The sequence below is a fragment of the Coffea arabica genome, chromosome 6c (assembly GCF_036785885.1).
Source record: "Coffea arabica cultivar ET-39 chromosome 6c, Coffea Arabica ET-39 HiFi, whole genome shotgun sequence".
In the NCBI taxonomy this organism is placed as follows: domain Eukaryota; kingdom Viridiplantae; phylum Streptophyta; class Magnoliopsida; order Gentianales; family Rubiaceae; genus Coffea; species Coffea arabica.
In genome coordinates this window covers 23,743,315-23,768,915 of record NC_092320.1, presented here as the reverse complement: position 1 = coordinate 23,768,915, position 25,601 = coordinate 23,743,315, and the positions used below count along the sequence as shown (strand labels likewise).

The 25,601-nt window shown below is 35.4% G+C and overlaps 2 long non-coding RNA genes across 2 annotated transcripts; both read right to left on the bottom strand.

Moving 5' to 3' along the window:
* Positions 1–13,748: 13,748 nt before the first annotated feature.
* LOC113694163 (uncharacterized) lies at positions 13,749–16,692 on the bottom strand. Its single transcript, XR_003449270.2, has 3 exons — positions 16,406–16,692; positions 14,720–14,797; positions 13,749–13,970 (listed from the first exon to the last, which is right to left on the bottom strand). It is a non-coding gene; the product is annotated as an uncharacterized lncRNA (long non-coding RNA).
* Positions 16,693–22,117: 5,425 nt separating this feature from the next.
* On the bottom strand, positions 22,118–25,031 carry LOC140008021 (uncharacterized). The gene is made up of 3 exons (XR_011815436.1): positions 24,745–25,031; positions 23,059–23,136; positions 22,118–22,309 (listed from the first exon to the last, which is right to left on the bottom strand). It is a non-coding gene; the product is annotated as an uncharacterized lncRNA (long non-coding RNA).
* Between the last annotated feature and the right edge of the window lie 570 nt (positions 25,032–25,601).

The following is a 25,601-nucleotide window of genomic DNA, read 5'->3' as shown; positions in this document are numbered from 1 at the left end:
AAGGATAAGTCTTCAAGTATTTTCATACAAAAATATAAAAACGAAATTTTTATGTATATATCTGGTTGAGTTCTAAAGAGAAATTGGTATCTCTGTCCAGAAAATTTTATTTTTTTTTGAAGCATCGGTCCAGAAATTAAAGAAAGCTTGAGAAAGTGGAGCACCACGCATGAAATGTTGGGCATCTAATCAGCCCCCAATCATCTTAGACATTGAGTCACGTCACGCAACGCAAGTCCGACATTGGTGCAAAAAATGTAGTGACACCAACTAAAGAGGGTCTAGTCAATTTTGTCATGGGAAAATGATTGGTGTCCTTTGAGGCCTTTGCAAATTGCCCAAGCAATTATAGAAAAAAAGTAAATGAGCAATCAACTTGGCTGCCTAAGATGAAGGGTCATTGGGGATCAAGCATTTTTGTTTTTATTGACGGCAAGCTAAAATTAGTCATGATGTTGGACTAGTCATTTGAAACTTCCATAATCTAATTTTCAATGCTTAGTTAATACACTTTTTTAATTTTTTTTATGTAAGTAGGAGGGTTTGAATCTGAAATCGCTCAATTATATTTCCTTCTCTCACACGACCTAACCCGTATTTCGATCAGTTAATACGCGATGTTTAACTAGTCCAAAATATCTGTTATGCTATTTTTAACAATAATCAATTACAAGTACCATACCTTAGATGCTTATAGCTTAGATAGTTACCAATTGAACTATTGTTAATGCTGTCAAAAAATCTAACATTGTCTAAAGTAGAATGCAAATTCTCAACAATCTTCATATGCACAATATACACAATAACAAGATAAATGTAGATATTGACGTAATGAATGTGAAAAATACCATAATATATGATAAAATATATACGATTCATCCTTGGATTCCGCTACTGTTTTTGAAGTCTTCCAACATGCAATCCCAAGTATCCAAATTTGATGTGGGATATCAATCCGAGGATTTCAAGTCTAACCAAATAAAATAACCCGTAAAATCATTTAGGGTCACTACATTGATATAGTATTTGGGGCTTCACCAATATTCAATTCAGACATGATTCGTGCCCTAATGGCCTACTTATTTCTTTCTTTTTTTGTTAGATTTATTTCCTCCTTAAATAATCTTGTACTAGACATTTATGAAACTCTAGTATTGAGTGCGCTCAAGTTTTTCTTAGTTTCTCTTAAACTTTTTTCGAAGAACACTGTTTGCCTTCTCTTCTTCCGGTTGCTTCGCCTTAAAACTTCAAGTAATAGAATCTTCAATAGCAACTGCCTCAAGTGATCGCCGTAAAAATTTTCCCCTCCTTAGTATGAATTGCAGAGACGAGTGGGGACTCACAAAGGGACCTCCATGAAGCTTAGTGTCCGAAAAATCGAGACAGTTTCCAAGCTGTAGGCACAACTTTTTCTTTATCCAAAACTCCAGCTAGTATCATGAATGGCCTGCGTGATATTCCACTATAATCATAGGGATTCAATTGGAAGACAATGGACGACATATTGGCGCATTGGGTCGTCGTTCTTGAAAAGAAAACTGGATTTTTTTCATTTTTTTATGGTTTTGATTTTTAGTAGAGTTGTCGTTCCTCAGGTCAAAATTGAACTGATCGAAGTCTCCAAGAGTCGTCCAAAGATATCAGACTATTTAGCTTATTGACAAAGAACAACAAAATAGCACAGGTCAATGACGGGAATTATGAAAGTACAAGGAGAGAAAAAAAAAAGTGAGAGGCTTACTTAGGCATTGTTTGGATTGAAGGATAGAGAGAGAAAGGAAAGGTGATAAGTGATTATTTTATGTACTTTTGTGTAGTTAGATATGTGTGTTTTTGGTTAATTTGGAGTTATGTGATTAGTTTTCTAGTCAAAAGTTGCATCTTATGGTTAAAATAAGTAGCATTTTTATAGTGTTAAGTGGCGAAAACTTCCTATTTTTGTAAATTTTAATGTTTCAATCATCATTTAGAGTTACAGAGTATTTGTATAATTTTTGATGATTTAAAGTGTATTTAAAGTTGACAAGAAGTACAAATGATGATAGAGAGAGGAAAAAAAAGATGTATTTAAGAGTTAAAAAGCAATTCCGAGACAGGGAAAGAAACCACACGAAGCTAAAATGTTTTCACCTGAGGATTCCGAAAAGAGTGGTTTCTCCAATTTTGCTGAAGAACACTTCACAGAAATCGACCCAGAATCCCCATAAGTCTACTGAGGTTTCTCCCCCGATTTCTCCAGCTTAAAAATACATGCAAATTGCACTACTTATGCAACTTGATTCTTTCTTGTCACATACTACTTGCTTTTAGTTGGAAAATTTATGGGACATATTGGTGGCTTGAAGATCAATGACAGCCAACATCAATAACACTTTTGATCATCTCAAATCATTTAGATTCCATGGAACCACAGATCTTGACTTTTGAAGCCAACTTTTGTCAAGAGTTCATATTGGAGAAGACACAGAGAGGCTTTAAGATTTCTCTATAAACAGGGGTTGTGTCTTTCATTTGAGCATAAGTTTGAGAGCTTTAAGAGGAGAAATACCACCAAATATAGCTCTGAAGCTCCTAGATCTTTAATTTAGGATAGAGCAGGGTAGTGTAGTTTAGTTCCTCTCTTTTTTGTAGCTAAGTATAGATGAAGTTGAAAATGAAGATGGAAAGCTATGGAATCTCAAATGACAAAGATGACATCTCTCCTACTCTTTATTGCTTGTATTGATTCATATGCTTAGTTATAATACAAGTTTGGTGATAAGTGTTTATTATGACTGTTTTTTGAGTAGCATTTTGTGCCTATTTTTGGTATAAATTAGGATGTTTTAAGATCTAGCTTGCTCCCTAAGTTTCTAAATTTTGTAAGTTTCGATTAAGCAATTTAATGTGCAAAGTTGGTTAAATTTGCAAGAATTGAGATGAATTATTAATGTTGGATCAAAATGGATTTAATGCGATCTCATTAGTGTTAGATTCAATGGCAATTCGGGAAGTAGAAGAGCATTAAATACAAGTATTATTAGTGAAATGCATGAACAAACACTTAGACATCTTGCATGTGATATTAGTGATGAATTGGAGCAGAAAATAAGCAAGAAAACATTCTAGAAGACAATACGTAACCTCGAATATGCAGGTTTAGGTTGCGTATTGAAGAGTCGCGTATTGTGCCCTGATTTTTTGCAACTTGTTCTGAAAATTGCTCTATTTTCACACTGCTTTCAACTCAATTTTAACTCAGAATTTTGGCTGCACATGCTCAAGATTCCTTAGGAAAGAAAAAAAGAGTTTTATGTTATACTATTTTTCACTTTTTGACTCTCCTAACATTATATATGTAAGAATTGTTGAAGAGAGAGGGAGTTCTTGGAAGCTCTTACTAGTTCTTGGTAGTAATTAGTGGTAGTATTTTCTTATTCTCTCTAGTTTGAAACTTGTAAGAAAAATTTGGAAAATTCATTGTATCACTCATTTTGTTGAAGAAATAGAAGATTGGGAACTTGTTCATCACCTTGGCTAAGTTTTCTCTATCTTTCTCTTTACTTGTGATTTATTTTGTTGAAGAAATAGAAGATTGGGAGTTTGTTCATCACCTTGGTTAAGTTTTCTCTATCTTTCTCTTTACTTGTGATTCACTATGTTTGCATGCAATGAAATTATGCTCTTTATTGTCTTATATCACATGAGTAGCTAAAGTTCTAGATCTAGAGAGTAGATGAAACTTATGGCTACTTGATATGAGTTGAATATGATTACACTTACTGCTTTTTGTATTAACTTGTCCATTTATGCATGCTTATTACTTGTTGTTACTTGATCACCAATAGCAAATTTTTAGTTGTTATTATTCAATGAAAATTGGTAATAATGATGGAACAACATAAATGGAGCTTAAGGAGTAAACTCATGAAAATAGAGGTACATTTAAATGGATTAACTTTGCATTTTATGAAGAACAAAAGAGTAAATCTAGTTATTCACCATGAGAATAGGGAAAACTATGCTATTCTAAACTACTACATCATGAGAGTGAGTTTTGGTAAATATAGAAATGAGTCTCTAGTTAAACAAGAGTCATACCAAGATATAAATCTATTCACTTGTATCTTTTGTGCCATAAGTGGATTTTATTTCCCTAGATTCAAGTATTTAGTGACATTTCTCCATTGTTGTCTTGTAAGTTATTTAGTTAAAATAGTTAGTTAGTAAGTATTGTTATTCCTATTTCCTTTATTCGATAGATAGTCTAAATAATAAATTAAGTAAACGACCAAGTATTTGTAATAGTTGTTTCTTGTAGGATTGACCTGATATATCTTCTAAACTACTACTTGACATGTATACTTACAGTCAAATAGGTATATTTGGATTAAACTTGCACTTGTATCACGAATCCTTCATTTGGTTCTTGTTTTCCTTTACTTTATGTTTTGTTAATAATTTCACCTTGGATGCACCTTCTATGATTGTTATGTGGGGTTTTTATAGTTATTTAAACTTATTTCTTGAGCAAGTTATTTAATCCTTTTGCTATTATAATTATGATTAACTGATCGTTAATTGTGATTAGCTAAAGCTATTGTTTTATCAATAACTTTGAGATCCAACACTAGTTCATGGAAGTATTATACCTAGGGAGTAACTCACTATGTAGGGTTGCACATTTATAACTTTGGTGACTTGGTCCATGTAATTTCATAGAATTTAATGAATCTATAGCTAATTTCATATCATGTTAGTAAGTGTAGAATAGTTATAGATATGGTTGGCATATTGGCAAAAGTGTTTATCACATATATTAAAATTACACCATAACTAGCCAAGGTAAATAACCTCAATTAACAGATAATTTCATTTGTAAGAGTAGTTGGAAACTCCATGACTTTAGTAACGTCTTTGTTGCTATTTTTACTACTTTATTGCATGTTCATAGAGTAAATATACTTTATTTAATTGTGGTAGTTTAAATAATAAAAGAGTTTATAAAAAAAATAATAAAGGAGTTTGAATATTACTGGTAGTTAACAATTTTTCTTATGGGATCGATACCTAATATCCCCAATATTCGATAAACGATCTGTATACTCGCAAAAAAGGGATATTTAGGTTTATAAATTTGGGATGATAGAAAAACTTCATCAAATGGAAAGGACACCAATGGAAAAGAAAGAAAAAGAGAGTAGAGGAAAGTGATTTCCATCCATCTTGTTTGGATTAAATATGGAAGGAAAAGAAAGGAAATACTAAAATTTTGCTTGGATTAAAGAACGAAAAGATCAAATGTTAATTGATCGGAAAAGATAAGGAAAAAACGATCTTTTAAAAAAAATTAAATTATTTAAATTAATTTAGGTTCATATCTCTAAGTGGGTGAAAATCATAACTCAACAAAATAACTAGATCCTTTCCCTCCCTTTTCCTCCCTATCCTTTTCTTTTCCTTCTAAAAAATTAATCCAAACAACAAAAACTAAATCCCTCCAATTCCTCTCCTATCTTTTCCCTCCCACTCCCTCAAACTCGTGGTATTGAAACTTTTTAATGTCAAAAACCAAAAAACTGGTATTACTTTGCAATTATATCCTGTTTGCTTTCAATTAATTGGCGCAAGTTTCATTTTATAGAGTGATACAATTTTGCCCCCAAGTGTTTAATTTGTGTGTCAAAGAGGTCTCTAAAGTTACAATCAATATTAATGTGGTCCGTTAAGATTTTTATTTTAGGCAAAGTAGAACAAAACTTAATAGACTATCAATAGTTAGGCAAAGTAGAACAAAACTTAATAGACTATCAATAGTAACTAATGGTCGAAATCAAATTGCACTTGTTCAAAAGTTTGAATTACATTTTCAGTCCCTAATATTTGAAGTTTGGTCAGTATGGTCCCTGGTATTTCAAAAGAGATATAGTTGCTGTTGTAAAATGAAATAAAGTAAGAGTTCAATTGAATATATAGATGTGTTCCAAAAAATAGATGTGTTCCAAAATCCATAATAAATTAAAATGAGGAAATGCAAATTAGAAGTTGTTACAAGTTCAATCTAGTACACAAAAAACTCAAGAATCATTTTTAAAAAAAATAAAGTTCTTAGCATACTAGTGATATCTAAAAAGAATTATTGAAAAATCCTTATAATATTCTGTAAAAGTGCTTCATACTGGAACAACAATTTCTTATAACATAAAGAGCACCCTCTTTCCTAAATAAGTTTCAATTGAATAAAAATACGTAGACAATGAATACCATAAATATATTAGAAGCGGAGAAATTTAATTTAATCCAACTTAATTCTAACTACTACAACACAAATTCTTGCAAGAATTGTTCATATAAGTTTCAAATGATTATACTAGGAAGTGCTAGTTGCAATAACTAGTTAACATAGGTTCCAATATAAAGTGCTTTTAGGAATTTTTGGAAATGTTTCTTTTTGTTTTGTCTAGTCTTTTATTCCTATTAAATTGTAACATTCCAACAATAAAGGTTTAAAGTACTTCTTTTAATGTCTATGCACATTGACAATTTTACTAGATAATTCAAATAATCTTACACAAAATATATTTCATTTGAAAGCTGGTTTATGACCTATGGAAATGTAAAAATAGAAATAAATAATGAACTTAATTTACATTTAGTAGATATTTCTTGTGCGGGCCTGGGCCGCAGGAGATTAGTCGGGCCCCGTAAGAATTGACTCGAACACCCCTGTGTCGACAAAAAAAAAAAAAAAGATATTTCTTGTGCCTTACAGGGATATTTAATTGAGTGTTTAATAATTAATATAACTTAGAAATTGATAGATCTCATTACGAACTGATTATTCAAAGTGTGCATATGTGTTTGTGTGTGTGTATGTATGTACTTGTATATATGTGTGTGTGTTTTTTTTTCCACGTTTTTATTTATTATAATTACTTGTACACATTTAGCACACATTTGACTGAATTTGTACCTTATTTCTTTCTAAAATTTTCACCAATTCTTTCTGACACTATTTGAACTTTTGGCATTAAAAAGTTTGAATTTTCAAATATTGTGAAAAATGCCAAGTCAAAACTATTGATTTGCGACAATTTAATTTTGACCGTTAACCTAATATCTTTTGTAAAATTTCAATTCAATAAAAGATAACGCCTGTCAGGCTAGAGTCAAGCTCCGACATGACTCGAAATCGAAGACATTGGTTCTAAGCCCTCTTACCGTAGTTTTTTTTTTTTTTTTTTTCAACCTAGGCAAAGTACAGCTTTGTCAGCGTATAACTTTTTATTATTGAAGCAAAAATCTATAATATAAAGAAAATCAAATGTTCTATATGGATTGGTACGGAGATTAGAATTCCTTTTTTATAGTCTATGCTATAGACGATAGGTGAAAGATTTTCAAGGATTGGTTCGAAACTGGTTGCCTAAGATTAGTCAACATTATTACCAATACCAAAAAGTACTGATAAAAATGTTAATCACTCTAAACTAATAACTAGAATTAATGATTATTCCTTTCTGGTTATATAGTGTGGGTTTATTATATGGTGTGTTTTTACTATCAAGATGAAGAGGATAGAAAAGGGTTTTTCAGATTCAAAATATGAAACCTTGGAATTGTTTCAACTTTCAAACTTGGACGTGGTTTAAATCGAGCTAGAACAATTAAGGAACATGCCCCACAAAAGAAAAAAAAAAACCGAAAAAACACAGGGGCCATTGATTTTCTACCCCCCCCCACCCCCACCCAGGGGCGGAGGGAAGGGGGGGCCAGGGGGGGCAACCGCCCCCTTCCAATTGTTTAAAAAAAAAAATTTCTAAGTAAAAAAATTTTTATTATATTGTTTTGCCCCCTCAAATATTGATAAAAATTTTCACTTTGCCCCCTCCTAAGGACCCAAATAATAATGTTTGAAAGTTATTTGGAATTTGTCCAAATAACAGAGACTCGCCCCCTAATTGCAATTCCTAGCTCCGCCGCTGCCCCCACCCCACAATTTATTCCCTTCTATTCCCAATTGCTTTTTGGGTTTTGATCTATCCAGAACTAGTCACACTAGGGATTGGTCACTAGGTGGGATAGTGCATGCTTAATGAATAAGCGATAAAGTGCATTACTATGATAGGATTGTGAAGATAACTACATGGATTCCAAATCTCTATAAGGGAAACAAAACTTCATCCTACGTAGTGAAGATTTTACAACCACCAAATTTTTTTGTCTTCTTGATCCTTAACCTAGTGACATCTTCAGAGTACAAACAAAGCCTTATCAAAAGATCTAGCAATTAAAGAAAGACTTGCGGAATCCTACTTAGTGAAGAAGAAAGAGATGCAAATGTCACAGACAACAATTACCATTAAGTATTCGGTGCATAATTTGATAAATGTTTGCCACTATAAAGATGCATGCCACTGACTCCAGTTCTGACAACCTGCAAGTTGCTGACAATTCTAACAAAGGCCCACAAATTACTCACTCGTGCACTAAAAGGTCTTCACTAATCGACTTTTGGAGTCATTATTAACAATTTTTACTCGTTAATGCCAATAATCAAATAGGGATAATAGATGGTACGTACTTTTTAATCTTCATCAAGGAATAACCCCTTTAAGACATTTCATGCAGAATTACAAGCACTACATTAATGAACCACAAAAGCAATTGATATAATATAATTTCATCTCACTGTTTTGTTTCTTGCTTTCACAAAAGTCCAGAAATCTAAAGGACTTTTTCACTATTGGACCTCCTTTTCCATTTTGGACATCTATTTCCTCTTTGACTGGCTGTGTTATAGGAGAATTCCAACGGACAAGAACTTCAATAGGTGTCATTGCTTCAAGAAAAGGGTTTTTTTAGATACAATTTTCATGAATTTGAAAAGACTTATTGTGATCCATCACACAAAAGGGCTGAATTATTGATACATAGCAAAACAATCTCATTTTCATCAAAAAGTTTCAGTCAAAGATTGATCATGTCTCTGACAACATGATATCTTGATCTTTAATTCTCTGTATCAATCATGCGAAAAAAAATGTTTCTGCTTTTGCTTTATATACAGCCTTTTCCTGTGATCATCCACTAGTCAGCTTACTCATACTCGGCTAAGAAGAAAAAGAAGCCTAAAGATGTAAAACATACACATCACTCTAAATCTAAAGTTCTTGATTTTGATTGAGGAACTAATGAGCTTTCTTGCACTCAGAATCATGCTAGAAAACTAATTGACCAAACAAACATACTAAGCGAATTGAAGAAGTAAGACCCAATTCTTTTGCACTTTTTGGAGAACAGTTACGCAACTAAAAAGTTATAGGCATAAAATTTGAGGAAAACAAATGATATTTGCAGTTCATCTTTTGGTATTTATTGGGAAGAGTTCATTAGCTTGTCAGATACCCCAAAGATCAATCATCCTATGAAATTTCATAAAGGGCAGGAATCTTTTTACGTGCACACAATGCGCATGAGTGCTTGTATATCCTTATCTAATAATTTTTTTTGAGGATATTTTTTTTCTTTTATAGGTTTTGACTGAAGTAGTACAAAAGGATTGGCACTGAATTTGCGTGCTCGAAAGGACCAAAACTTTTTCTTTTTTTGGTCTCAAATTTTTTCTCCTTTTGGGATCCCTTTTTTGATGTGTTTTTCTGATTGATTGAATTGTCGTATGATAAAGAGTTAAGGGGTTGTATTTGAACTTGAGATTGAGTCGAAAAACAGCAAAATAGCAACTTGATGATATGCAGCACTTTACTTGCATTATTTTCAAGTGTAAAAAGCCCCTATTGCTCTCTCTATAAAGTGCGTACTTCCAAATCTCGAGTCAAAGAACACCATCAAATTGGCTACATGATGTCTTTCCCTCACTTTTGTACAGCTATATCCTTCAAACACAAATTTGCGGACAAGAACTCAGAAGTGGTGTTTTAGTTATTCTTTATCAATTGAACTTTTAGGTGAAATATCTAACGGATTGATATAAAAGAGAGACTAACAATTGGTCAAGGTATTGATCCAATTCTCCATCGATTTAAAACAAAATAAATAAATAAATAAATGAAGACAGAATTTACAAACTTAACTGGTCTTTGGTTTTCTTCTTTCAACTGTATTCTCCTTTTGCTTTATTAGCACTTTAAAATTGTTATTATAGAGTCAGTTTGCGGAAGACAAGATTGTAACATATCATTAAAACTCAAACTTATCCATCATAAACGTATACTCCTCCGTCCCACTTTGATAGTTCTGTTTTCCTTTTTCATCTGTTCCAAATTGTAGTCCACTTTCCAATTGAAGAATGTAGTTGTATTTTAATTTTCCTAAAATACCCTTAGTCAATGTAAGTTGTTGTTACTATAAACCTACCACATTTAATGAGAGTTGACTCTTTTTTTACCATCAATTCAAGTTCCCATAAAGTTGTACTCTATTTAATGTGAGGATATTTTAGGAAAATAGCAATCTAAATTTACTTTTCCAACAAAGTTAACTACTTTTTCTTAAATTGTGTGAAAAAAGAAACAGGACTATCAAAGTGGACGGAGGAAGTACTTAATAGAAGTCTTTATAGCTAATGATACAAAATTTTATGCACATAAGAATTTACTCTTGTTCGGTTTTACTCCCTCCGTCCCACTTTGATAGTCTTGTTTTCCTTTTTCGTCTGTCCCAAATTGTAGTCCACTTTCCCATTAAGAAATGTAGTAATCTTTCAAATTGTCTAAAATACCCTTATTAAATATCTTGTTATTAATACATTGTTATTAAATACTAACCCACTACATTGAATACATTGAGCTTTTCCAATACTAACCCATTAGCTGTAACTGATATTAATTGACACTCTTCGTGATTAGCATAAGGGTATTTTAGGAAATTATTAATCTAAATTTATGTTTCCAACCAAATTAATTGCACTTTCTTAATCTGTGTGAAAAAAAAACCAAGACTAACAAAACGGGACGGAGGGAGTATTTTTTCCCATGGTAATAGTGATTTTACTTGGTTGCTTCTCCCTGTGGAACATAATTATGCATTAATGGTGCCAAAACTTGTATTAGCACTGATTCCAATGTGCAGTCTTTATGTTTTTATAGAATTGCATTATGCACCTTTAACTTTAATTTGAACACTATGAATCCTAAATTTATCAACTACTCCACATTGCATTTTATACTTCTATTTTGAACAGTTTGCACCTAAAGTACTTGATATTTTATACCAGAATCGTCATCACTTCACGTGCTCTAATGAAACTATACAGAACAAAAATATAAATTGTGCTTGTACAACACAAGACTTTTTCCCAATCATCATCAATTCTCAAGATTACTTAAAAAAAGAAAAGGTTAATTCAAGTTGATTGAAAAGTACCCCTTTTAACTTTTTTCGGGTTGCAAAGTGCCCCAAAACTATAAATTTCAGCACTATGCATCCTTGAACTATTGATTTTTCTCCATGTACGTCAATCAACTCGTTGTCAGAGGAAAATAGAGAGTCACTAATGTCCCTAAATTTAGTTAAGTGGTCAAAATGTCCTTCTTCCTCTACAACTAGCTTATACACGCATATCGAGTCTTTCTTTGTTATAAGCACACACACATAGACAGAGACAAGATAATAATTTTGAGTTTGTGTGAAGAAAAAAAAAAGAAACTCTTGACATGTGTACATAATTTACTTGTATAAAAATAGGAAAAAAATGGTACTTTAGCCAGTTAACTAAATCTAGGGACATTAACAACTTTTTGCTGATTAAATTCCGCTCACAACTAGCTAATCGTAGCAGATCACCAAAAAATCATTATATCGAGGATGACTAGTGGTGAAATTGATGCTTGAAGGGGCACTATGCAACCTGAAGAAAGTTCAGGGGTAGAAAGGAAAACTTCTAAGTTTTTCTATAGTATTGTTAGCAACATAAGCCATTTCTAGTGAATATGAATTATCTTCTACTCATATGGAGAGAGAGAGACTTTACTTTATGGACTTCCATTTTTATATTGTAATTTCATTAAGGTTGCTGGAAATAGAATATTTTTCATGAAAAAAAAATACAAATTTTTTTGAATAAATATTAATTAAAAATCAAGAACACTTGTTTTTATGTTTTTCATGAATTATTCATGGTTGTCCAAGATCAACAACTAATAATTAAAAAAAAAAAAAAAACTCATGCATAAGCACAGGTTAGAATACTAGTATTAGTATTTCACTCCTATTTTACTTGAAAGCAGCAAATTTACTCATAATTTGCTTAATAAACCAATTTCCAAGGTACCACCAACTCATCATTCATATGAAAATTACTGGACAACAGGATCACTTCAGAATTAATTACTTATTGAAGACTAACCTCGTGTGGACTGATAGAGCATAACATACTGATAGGTTATCTTTATCAACAGTAATTCTGTAATGCTTTTACACAACTTTACTAATAGTTAGTTTGTCACTGGCTCTGAAATTGTTAGTATATCAGAAAAATTAAACTAACATGAAGTGAAAAAGTATGCTGGTCAGAATAACACTAGTTTTTTTTCCCCCTTTTCTTTAGGCAGACTAGTTGCTCTCCAAGATGCCAAACGCCAAATGTGATAAGCATTATAGTGTCTCTTTGCTAATTATCCAAACTGTACCCAGGAAAAAAAATATTAAAAAAAAATTATGAACATACAAATACAGCATGCAAACTTTATTCTGACAGCCATGCTATCCAATTAAATTAGGTTACTTCACTTGATGATCAGCCATGATAGATGAATCTTCATAAACACCTCATATTTAAGAGAAACGTGTTTGATACTCCATACTTACTTTAAAGCAAATGATCCATTATGAAGGAAATTATAGGCTCATCCTTGCATGCTTTAGAAGACCTTTGTAAATGATACTACTAAAAGATTGTGATGTTTGATCAATCCTGTAATGCACAAATGAGACAATTATCAAGCGGTATTGTTGCACTAAAACAATGTTTGGTTGGTTTTTAACTCAATCTAGAGGTAGAGGATACATTCCTAACACCTTAAACGCATAGGCCAAGATTCTTGCCTAATTAACTCAAATTCCAAGGCCAAAAGTTTGATTATTATTTGGATAAGATTGAATATAACGCTACTCCTTAGCCAATATTAGGTTCCAACGTTGCAAGATTTAAAAAAGCACTTATGGTAAGGTAGTTAAATCCAATAATATATCACATGAGATCGTTAGTGCTATTTTTTCCGTGGTCATTCAATACTGTTTCTATATTTATACCAAGTATCCTGATTATTTAACTTGTTATATACGATTTATTTAAAATTTATTCTACTCTCACGTGATAAGTGAAATTGACACTGAATTTGACACCAGATAATCGCGTAAAAGATCCCCGACTGATAAACAATGTGCTGTTGCATCTAGCTAATTAAGCTTTTGAAGGTGACTCAAAGCAGTTGTAAAACACACAGGATTGAAATATTTTAAAGGGTATATCCAGAAGAAATCAAGTTTCAACAAAGTTTTAAGAAGTAAATGTTCATCGGAGGAATATACCATATGTACATTAAATTGTTTAGCCTAACGCCTTTACCTGGTCGAAAATGATTTGCACTCATACACAGGCTTAACCGATTTATATAATAATAATAATAATCAGTTGTTAGTGTGACGCCCCCACTTCTCCCTAAGGGGAACCAAAGGGTATCCGCGGGACGTCTGCCCAGCTCTCGCCAGGACTCAAGCAATTCCCTTCAACTTATAGCCGGACCACACAATACAAACCGAAACTTAGATACAATAAATGAGGAAACGTTCAAACTTAATAATAGTCAACCATTCTCCAAACCACACGTCAGTACACAAAATGCAATTCGTCCAAAGGTTACATTTCCATACCAAAAGTACAATCCAAAGCCGAAGGCATAACAAAAGTATTAGCAACCCTAAAACAAAAGTACATCAAGAGGCTGCTCCATTTTACCTCCGAATTCAACCTGTTAAGGAAAACAAATCTACAGGGTGAGCAAAACGCTCGTGAGGCCAAGAACACACATGCAAACACATAGTTCAGATAACAAGCTCCAAATAACAATTCAGGTATTGGCTTGCAAGTAATTAATAACACCAATAAACTGTAACCAGAAACAATTCAAGGATATAGAAGCTCTCAGGAGCTAAGTTCCACATTTGCCGATGTCATTTGTATATCTCCCCGTGATGACTCTCCGTCAACTGGGTTGATATTTTCATATCCGTAGTTCACCACTTACTTCTCATCCGTCCACCATACACCACTTCGGGCCCGCACGACATTTATAAGGCGATACTTTACGAGTATGTCAAGCGAGATCTCTCAATAGATCAAGCTTATCATGTGAATCTCATGGTTCACCGAGGTTCCCGACCAATCCCATGCCGGCTCGAGTTCCAAGGTCGGCCTATGAGTTTGGGCGTCCCCCATGTGTCATGTAAATGTCGAGGAGATTCACTCCATCGACGTATGCAATCATAGCATACCATTTCATGTATTCAAGCATTTGACATGTTTAAGCAGGCATTTCAAGTCATGTAAATTAGGCAAATCATGTTAGACATGAGTCATTTGTGCCAAATGAGAACGAGTGCGATTAAGTATACACTCGACTCCATTTTTTCAAAAATCAAATAGGCTAAGCATGTAATCAGGTAAGTCAAGCATGAATCAAGACTTTAGAGTTCAAGTAGGCATACACTTGACACTCACCAAGTTATGCAAGCAAGTAAATTGGAGGAAGAGTTCAAACTTCCACAGTAGGGTCCTCTTGGAGGTCCTCGTGCGTGCCTGAGCAAATAATAGTGAATTATCACCCATATCCCAAATATCGAGGAATAATTCGTTCACTAGTATTACTCTAGAAAATTCCGTGAAAATGAACCTCAATTACTCGTAAATCGAGGTTCGAGAGAGATTTGATAACATTCAACAATATTTAAGTCTTTATCTAGGAAATCGGGGATAAAACGTTTAGATAATATCAAAAGAATAAAGAGTTCTTGAAAAACTCTATTTTCTTGAAAGTTGGAAAATTTTCAGTTTTGTTATGAATCTTTGAAAAATCGTAACTCACTCGACATAAGTCGAGAATTGGAAAACTTTATACCGTTGAAAACCTCTTAGAAAGTACTGCAAGTTCCTAGAAGACACTTTTTCATGAATCGAAGTGGAAAGTGCTCAAAAATGAGCCTAAAGTTGCTGTTCCAAATCACCCAGGAATGAGCCGGGGTTGGTTTTTCGCTAACTTTGAAAATGCGGCAGAATTCACTCGTTGCAAACCAGCCCTTGAAATTTATAGTTCAATTAGAGGTGCAAGTAAGGTTTAGGGCAGAACAAACGGATCGAGAATCGGAGTTTCGAGCACCAAGATATGGTAGCTCAAAGTTGGGAAAAATTCAAGACTGTTACAAAATTTCCAGATTTGGTTCCAACTTTGGACCTTTAGTTAAGTGCCGAAACGGACTTGGATTGACACCAAATTTTGCAGTATAATACTTACATATGAAGGTTATCTCTCTATCAAATTTCATGGAAAAATACCCTCGGAAGGGTGGTCATTCAATCAACCAAAGTTTGGAAAAATCCTTAAGGCAATCTGTCCAAAGCTAAGGTTTTCAAAAATGAGGCAGTCGCCGTATTTTGATCATAACTCTCTCAATTTAACTCGGAATTGGGAATGGTTGATAGTGTTAGAAAATACATTTACGGGGCTACAACTTTACAGAAGAAATCGTTTCAAGTTTCGGCATGCAACTGGTTCAAAATCAAGCCTCAAGTTGCAGCATCACAAATCATTTCGGCAGAACGGAGAAACAGGACAGTCGACTTCAGATGAATGGTGTGGCTCACACACATGAAACCAGAATGTGAATTATACACCGTTGGAAACATGGGAACGTCTAGTTTCAAATGCCGCTGACGGCACTTGATTTCGACGTCGGAGCACGGAGTTATGGACAAAATACAACCACTGGTTTGGATTACGGCGAAACCGTTTTCCAGATTACTAGTTTTTGAAATAAATTCGTTTGACCCACCAAAACTCAATATTTTTCAACGAAATTTTGTACACAGCTTCTACAACATGTAAACAACATAATCAAGCCTTTAAATCCTCAATTATCTGCAGTAAAGTGACCGAACAGAGCAGGGGTAAAATGGGAACTTTTTGCTTCAAGAGTGAAACAACGTTTCTGGCCACAATACACCTTTAATCTACTTCCTTAAGCTCTAATTCAGCAATAAAACCATCATCAAACATCATCACAGCCATCAACCCAAAGTGGGAGTTCATAGAGCCCACATTTCCAACAATACAAGCTACTAAAGTAAAGATTCCAACTCAAATGCGTAAATCAACTTCCATAAGATAAGTTGAAGGTGCTAGATTGCTACCTACTTTGATGGCTGGTTTGGACAGATTTTTCGGTCCTTTGAAGCTTGAAGAAACCGTGAAAGCTCCTCCCTTTTTCAGCCTATGTTGTTGTCCAAGTGAAAAGCTAAATGAATGTGAAGTTTGGTGAGAATCTATGGAAGTTTTGGTAGGAATTTGGTTGAGTTTTGGAAGAAAAGAAATGGTGAAGCTTCGGTTGTTCCTTTGTTGCAGTCTAGCCGTCCATTGCAGCAGAGGAAAGGAAATGAATTGCGGTTCCGAAGCCTTTGCGTACAAGAGACGCTTGACGTCAAATCTTTTAATACGTCAAATCAATTATAACTAGTACCCTACACGCGCGTTTTGTGTTCAATTTCTCTTACGTTTGTTGCACTAGTGCACTAAACCTCTAGGGCACTTACATTTGTATAAATATTATTCATTCCTAATTGTCTCAAAATAATGGTCCAAAGTCTCCCAATTAAGCGCGCACGTGAAAACACGTATTTCTAATTTAGGCGCAATAAAATTGAAACCTTTGAGAAATTCTTATAACGATCGAACCACTAGTTATTACTCGTGTTTTTAAACCTAAATTGTCTATTTTAGGTCCATTGTATAGGTCTCAAATTTTTAACTTATTGTACTCCCAATTGGCTAAAGTTTTTAGACACATTTTCATTTTTTTTTCCGCTAAATAGGCTTATAAGAAAATATTTGTTTATTTATCTATATTTTTATTTTATTTTTAAAATGAGACACTTTTAGAAATATAACAAACTATAAAATCATGTACTTAGATCTAATAGGCTAGAATATATTATTCGTGGCAAAAATCCAAATAAATAATTAATTGAGCCAAAATTAGGAATTTTAAAATAATAGAAATTTCGAGTCCTCACATCCTCTCCCCCTTAAGAAATTTCGTCCTCGAAATTTACCTTGATTGACGAACAAGTCTGGATACTTTCCTCGAATTGCTTCTTCGATCTCCCAAGTTGCTTCCTCCAACCCATGGTTCTTCCAGAGGACCTTCACTAATGGTATCTGTTTATTCCTCAATTCCTTTACCTTCTTATCCAGAAGTTTAACCGGTTTCTCCTCATAGGTTAAGGTCTCATCAATCTCAACATTTTCCGGTTGTAAGACGTGAGAAGGGTCCGGATGATACTTCTTAAGCATAGATACATGAAACACATTATGGATTCGAGATAAACTCGGCGGTAATTCCAACTTATAGGCTACACTCCCCACACGTTGGATAATCTTATAAGACCCTACAAATCTTGGTTGTAACTTCTTTCCTTTCCCAGACTTCAACCTTGCTTTCAGAGGTGTAATCTTGAGAAATACCAAATCTCCAACATTAAACTCCAATTCTTTCTTCCGATTATCAGCATAACTCTTTTGGCGGCTCTGAGCAACCTGAATTCTTTGTCGTACCGACTTTACCTTTTCATTAGCTTCTTCAATCCAAGATACTGTGGTCGGATCTAGAATCTTCCGTTCACCTATTTCTTCCCAACAAATTGGAGACCTATATTTCCGACCATAAAGTGCCTCATACGGGGCCATCTGAATAGAAGAGTGGAAACTATTGTTGTAGGCAAATTCCACTAAAGTTAAAAACCTACTCCAATTTTCTCCAAAGTCCAGAATACATGTCCTTAACATGTCCTCAAGTGTTTGAATTGTCCTTTCCGACTGTCCATCAGTCTGAGGATGATAAATGGTACTAAAGTTCAACTTAGTCCCCAATACCTCCTGCATCTTTTGCCAAAATCTCGAAACAAATCTCGGATGCCTGTCGGACACAATACTCACAGGTATGCCATGCAACCTAATGATCTCATCCAAATACAATTTGGCCAAATTTTCCAACGGGTACTTCATGTTAATCGGCAAAAAATGGGCCGATTTAGTCAATCTATCCACTATTACCCAAATTGCATCATGGCCTCTCTGCGTTCTGGGCAATCCCGATACAAAATCCATAGTGATATTTTTCCATTTCCACTCAGGTATTTCTAGGGGTTGCAAAAATCCTGACGGTTTCTGATGTTCGGCTTTAACTTGTTGACAAATTAAACATGTTTGGACAAATTAGGCAATTTCCTTCTTCATGTTCTCCCACCAATACAGACTCTTCAAGTCCTGGTACATTTTATTCCCTCCTGGATGTACCGTAAACTTTGATCCGTGTGCCTCTTCTAAGATTTCCCTTTTAAACCCTTCATCCTTTAGCACAACTACTCGATTCCGAAACCTCAATATTCCATCTGACCCCAAATTAAAATCTGTCTTGTCTTCCATTTTACTCTTTTCCACCCATTTTTGCACTTCCGTGTCCTTTTCTTGAAATTCCTTGATGCGTTCCAATAGAGTGGAGGTTACTATAATATTCTCTAAAATTACCTTCCTTGGTTCCAATCGAGGATTCCAGTAACTCACTTCTTCCAATAATTGAAACTCCTTAATCATCAATCCAGCCATTTGTACTTGACGACTCAAGGCATCGGCCACTACATTAGCTTTCCCTGGATGGTACTTGATAGTACAATCATAGTCCTCCAAAAATTCCATCCATCTACGTTGCCTCAAATTCAACCCCTTTTGAGAAAACAAGTACTTAAGGCTTTTGTGGTCTGTAAAAACCTCAAATGTTACTCCATACAAATAATGTTTCCATTTCTTCAAAGCAAAGACCACAGCCGCTAACTCCAAATCATGAGTAGGGTAATTCCCTTTATGTGGTTTCAATTTCCTAGAAGCATATGCTATTACTTTGTCATCTTGCATTAAAACACAACCCAATCCTTCCTTAGAAGCATCTGTGTAAACCACAAAACTATCTTTTCCGTTTGACAAACCTAATACAGGTGCCCTTGTTAACCGTCTTTTCAATTCCTGAAAACTTTCCTCACACTTGGGACTCCATATAAACTTCCCATTTTTCTTGGTCAATTCAGTCATGGGTCCAGCAATTTTTGAAAAATCCTGAATGAATCTCCGGTAATACCCTGCTAATCCAATGAAACTTCGAACCTCGGTAGGGTTTTCCGGTCGTTTCCATTTTGAAACAGCTTCAACTTTAACTGGATCCACTTTAATCCCTTCCTTAGAAATTATGTATCCCAAGAAAGTCACTTCTTTTAACCAAAATTCACACTTGCTAAACTTAGCATACAATTGGTGCTCCCTTAAGGTCTGTAAAACAACTCTCAAGTGTTTCTCATGGTCTTGCACATTCTTAGAATACACCAATATATCATCAATAAAGACCACCACAAATTGGTCTAGATAAGGTTTAAAGACCCTATGCATTAGATCCATAAAAGCAGCAGGAGCATTCGTTAACCCAAATGGCATCACGGCAAATTCAAAATACCCATATCTCGAGTTAAAAGCAGTTTTGGGTATATCTTTCTCTAAAATCCTCAACTGATAATAACCCTGCCTCAAATCCAACTTAGAAAATACTACAGCCCCTTGTAATTGGTCAAACAACTCATCAATGTGGGGCAGGGGGTATTTATTCTTAGTTGTAACACTATTTAAACCTCTATAGTCTATACATAGCCTCAAACTCCCGTCTTTTTTCTTAACAAACAAAACTGGGGCTCCCCACGGAGAATCACTCTCTTTAATAAAACCTCTTTCTAACAAATCTTGCAATTGCAATTTCAACTCCTTCAATTCGGCTGGAGCCATTCAATATGGCGTCCTAGAAATAGGGGTTACTCCCGGAGTTACATCAATCTTAAAGGCTATTTCCCGTTCCGGGGGTAGGGACTCCAATTCTTCAGGAAAAACATCAGGAAAGTCTTTCACTACAGGCATGTCCTCCAATTTCACCTTATCACTAGGGGTGTTAATAAGAAAAGCCAAATATCCTTGGGCTCCTTTACTTAACAACTTTCTAGCCCGAATTCCTGAAATAAGTGCAGACGAAACTAATTTACCCTTTACATCCAGTTTCAGGGTTGCTTCTCCTGGAATACGCAACTCCACAACCTTCGTCCTACAGTTTAGCTGAGCATTATAACGGGCTAACCAATCCATCCCTAAAATTACATCGTATCCCTTAATCATCAATCCCATCAAATCAGCCGATAATTTTCGTTCCCCAATCCAGATTTCACAATCTTGATACACCAAATTAGCAATTAGACTTTGATCTCCAGTAGGCGTTTTAACCTCTAGATCATATGGTAATTTAATTGGCTTCAAGTCTATCCCACTCATGAAATTAGGGTTTACAAAAGAATGTGTAGCACCTGGATCAATTAAAACCCTAGCTAAACGGTGAAAGATCGGAATCGTACCTTCTACCACCTCAGTTGCCTCAGGAACTTGTTGATAGTCCAGTGCATAAACCCTAGCCGGCACTTTCGGTCGACTCCCTCCGGCACTAGTTTGCTTAGAATCTGACTTTTCTGGCCTTTGGGTATCACCTCCCGTCTTTATTTTATTTGGACGGTTCGCAAGCTGATGCTCGGTACTACCACAAGCCAGGCACTTCCCAAACTTCCTCCAACAATCACTTTCAGAATGGTTTGGTTTTCCGCAGTAACCACATGAAACTTGAGGGGTCACCGCTGAACCGCTAGAAGGTGCCCTTCTTGCCTGTGTCGGTCCACTACGACCTCCTCTAGATAAAGCTCCTCTCGAAGGTCCAGCAGTCCTTGGTCCTCCCATTCCTTTTCCCATTTTGGAAGGCTGTACATTTTTACTAGCTTGTCCAGAAGCATGGCTAGAAAAGTTTCTCTTTCTGCTATGGAAGTCTCTCACTTGAGACCTTGCACTTTCAACCCTTTGTGCCTTCTCTAAAGCCTCAGTAAATGTAAAGATTTGGGCTGCGGCCAGGCCCTCTTGTATCTCCACATTAAGTCCTTGAACAAATCGTCTAATCCTTTTTCGCTCATTTGTCACCAGTTCGGGAGCATACTTTGAAAGTTTAGTAAATTTTCCTTCATACTCCGCTACACTAAGGGTTCCCTGTTTCAGCTTAATAAATTCATCCTCCCTCTTCTCTTGGATTAAGGGCGGAAGAAACTTTTCATTAAATTCCTTTGTGAAATTATCCCAAGTCCAAGGGGTTTGAATTCTCTTCCATTTTCCTTTTATCAAATCCCACCAAGCACGGGCTACCCCCTTAAATTGGAAAGCAGCGAAATTCACTCGCCTATCCTCAGTGTAGTCTAAAGCAGCGAATATATTGGTCAGATGGGAAGTAGCGTACTCGAGCTTCCCCAGCCAAAGCTCGATAAAAGATAGGCCTAGGAGGCGCTATATGACCATTAGCATGGCCATTCCCGTTAGTTGTCGAAACTCCATTTCCGTTGTCCATCCCTGCAACATAATAGCACCTTTTGGGTTAGAAATTTAAATCTCTATTTAGTCCCAATATCCTGCAATGCATGCCTAACCTAATCATTGGTTCATCCCAATTGTCACTTGAGGTAGGACTAACTTAGTTGCTAGTTCGCCTCAAGTATCACTTAGGGTATGACTAAGTCATCCCATGTCGAGTCTTAAGGGTAGAGTATCTAATATGTTTCCCATATAGATCTCTAACCTAGCGCTCTGATACCAACTGTGACGCCCCCACTTCTCCCTAAGGGGAACCAAAGGGTATCCGCGGGACGTCTGCCCAACTCTCGCCAGGACTCAAGCAATTCCCTTCAACTTATAGCCGGACCACACAATACAAACCGAAACTTAGATACAATAAATGAGGAAACGTTCAAACTTAATAATAGTCAACCATTCTCCAAACCACACGTCAGTACACAAAATACAATTCGTCCAAAGGTTACATTTCCATACCAAAAGTACAATCCAAAGCCGAAGGCATAACAAAAGTATTAGCAACCCTAAAACAAAAGTACATCAAGAGGCTGCTCCATTTTACCTCCGAATTCAACCTGTTAAGGAAAACAAATCTACAGGGTGAGCAAAACGCTCGTGAGGCCAAGAACACACATGCAAACACATAGTTCAGATAACAAGCTCCAAATAACAATTCAGGTATTGGCTTGCAAGTAATTAATAACACCAATAAACTGTAACCAGAAACAATTCAAGGATATAGAAGCTCTCAGGAGCTAAGTTCCACATTTGCCGATGTCATTTGTATATCTCCCCGTGATGACTCTCCGTCAACTGGGTTGATATTTTCATATCCGTAGTTCACCACTTACTTCTCATCCGTCCACCATACACCACTTCGGGCCCGCACGACATTTATAAGGCGATACTTTACGAGTATGTCAAGCGAGATCTCTCAATAGATCAAGCTTATCATGTGAATCTCATGGTTCACCGAGGTTCCCGACCAATCCCATGCCGGCTCGAGTTCCAAGGTCGGCCTATGAGTTTGGGCGTCCCCCATGTGTCATGTAAATGTCGAGGAGATTCACTCCATCGACGTATGCAATCATAGCATACCATTTCATGTATTCAAGCATTTGACATGTTTAAGCAGGCATTTCAAGTCATGTAAATTAGGCAAATCATGTTAGACATGAGTCATTTGTGCCAAATGAGAACGAGTGCGATTAAGTACACACTCGACTCCATTTTTTCAAAAATCAAATAGGCTAAGCATGTAATCAGGTAAGTCAAGCATGAATCAAGACTTTAGAGTTCAAGTAGGCATACACTTGACACTCACCAAGTTATGCAAGCAAGTAAATTGGAGGAAGAGTTCAAACTTCCACAGTAGGGTCCTCTTGGAGGTCCTCGTGCGTGCCTGAGCAAATAATAGTGAATTATCACCCATATCCCAAATATCGAGGAATAATTCGTTCACTAGTATTACTCTAGAAAATTCCGTGAAAATGAACCTCAATTACTCGTAAATCGAGGTTCGAGAGAGATTTGATAACATTCAACAATATTTAAGTCTTTATCTAGGAAATCGGGGATAAAACGTTTAGATAATATCAAAAGAATAAAGAGTTCTTGAAAAACTCTATTTTCTTGAAAGTTGGAAAATTTTCAGTTTTGTTATGAATCTTTGAAAAATCGTAACTCACTCGACATAAGTCGAGAATTGGAAAACTTTATACCGTTGAAAACCTCTTAGAAAGTACTGCAAGTTCCTAGAAGACACTTTTTCATGAATCGAAGTGGAAAGTGCTCAAAAATGAGCCTAAAGTTGCTGTTCCAAATCACCCAGGAATGAGCCGGGGTTGGTTTTTCGCTAACTTTGAAAATGCGGCAGAATTCACTCGTTGCAAACCAGCCCTTGAAATTTATAGTTCAATTAGAGGTGCAAGTAAGGTTTAGGGCAGAACAAACGGATCGAGAATCGGAGTTTCGAGCACCAAGATATGGTAGCTCAAAGTTGGGAAAAATTCAAGACTGTTACAAAATTTCCAGATTTGGTTCCAACTTTGGACCTTTAGTTAAGTGCCGAAACGGACTTGGATTGACACCAAATTTTGCAGTATAATACTTCCATATGAAGGTTATCTCTCTATCAAATTTCATGGAAAAATACCCTCAGAAGGGTGGTCATTCAATCAACCAAAGTTTGGAAAAATCCTTAAGGCAATCTGTCCAAAGCTAAGGTTTTCAAAAATGAGGCAGTCGCCGTATTTTGATCATAACTCTCTCAATTTAACTCGGAATTGGGAATGGTTGATAGTGTTAGAAAATACATTCACGGGGCTACAACTTTACAGAAGAAATCGTTTCAAGTTTCGGCATGCAACTGGTTCAAAATCAAGCCTCAAGTTGCAGCATCACAAATCATTTCGGCAGAACGGAGAAACAGGACAGTCGACTTCAGATGAATGGTGTGGCTCACACACATGAAACCAGAATGTGAATTATACACCGTTGGAAACATGGGAACGTCTAGTTTCAAATGCCGCTGACGGCACTTGATTTCGACGTCGGAGCACGGAGTTATGGACAAAATACAACCACTGGTTTGGATTACGGCGAAACCGTTTTCCAGATTACTAGTTTTTGAAATAAATTCGTTTGACCCACCAAAACTCAATATTTTTCAACGAAATTTTGTACACAGCTTCTACAACATGTAAACAACATAATCAAGCCTTTAAATCCTCAATTATCTGCAGTAAAGTGACCGAACAGAGCAGGGGTAAAATGGGAACTTTTTGCTTCAAGAGTGAAACAACGTTTCTGGCCACAATACACCTTTAATCTACTTCCTTAAGCTCTAATTCAGCAATAAAACCATCATCAAACATCATCACAGCCATCAACCCAAAGTGGGAGTTCATAGAGCCCACATTTCCAACAATACAAGCTACTAAAGTAAAGATTCCAACTCAAATGCGTAAATCAACTTCCATAAGATAAGTTGAAGGTGCTAGATTGCTACCTACTTTGATGGCTGGTTTGGACAGATTTTTCGGTCCTTTGAAGCTTGAAGAAACCGTGAAAGCTCCTCCCTTTTTCAGCCTATGTTGTTGTCCAAGTGAAAAGCTAAATGAATGTGAAGTTTGGTGAGAATCTATGGAAGTTTTGGTAGGAATTTGGTTGAGTTTTGGAAGAAAAGAAATGGTGAAGCTTCGGTTGTTCCTTTGTTGCAGTCTAGCCGTCCATTGCAGCAGAGGAAAGGAAATGAATTGCGGTTCCGAAGCCTTTGCGTACAAGAGACGCTTGACGTCAAATCTTTTAATACGTCAAATCAATTATAACTAGTACCCTACACGCGCGTTTTGTGTTCAATTTCTCTTACGTTTGTTGCACTAGTGCACTAAACCTCTAGGGCACTTACATTTGTATAAATATTATTCATTCCTAATTGTCTCAAAATAATGGTCCAAAGTCTCCCAATTAAGCGCGCACGTGAAAACACGTATTTCTAATTTAGGCGCAATAAAATTGAAACCTTTGAGAAATTCTTATAACGATCGAACCACTAGTTATTACTCGTGTTTTTAAACCTAAATTGTCTATTTTAGGTCCATTGTATAGGTCTCAAATTTTTAACTTATTGTACTCCCAATTGGCTAAAGTTTTTAGACACATTTTCATTTTTTTTTCCGCTAAATAGGCTTATAAGAAAATATTTGTTTATTTATCTATATTTTTATTTTATTTTTAAAATGAGACACTTTTAGAAATATAACAAACTATAAAATCATGTACTTAGATCTAATAGGCTAGAATATATTATTCGTGGCAAAAATCCAAATAAATAATTAATTGAGCCAAAATTAGGAATTTTAAAAT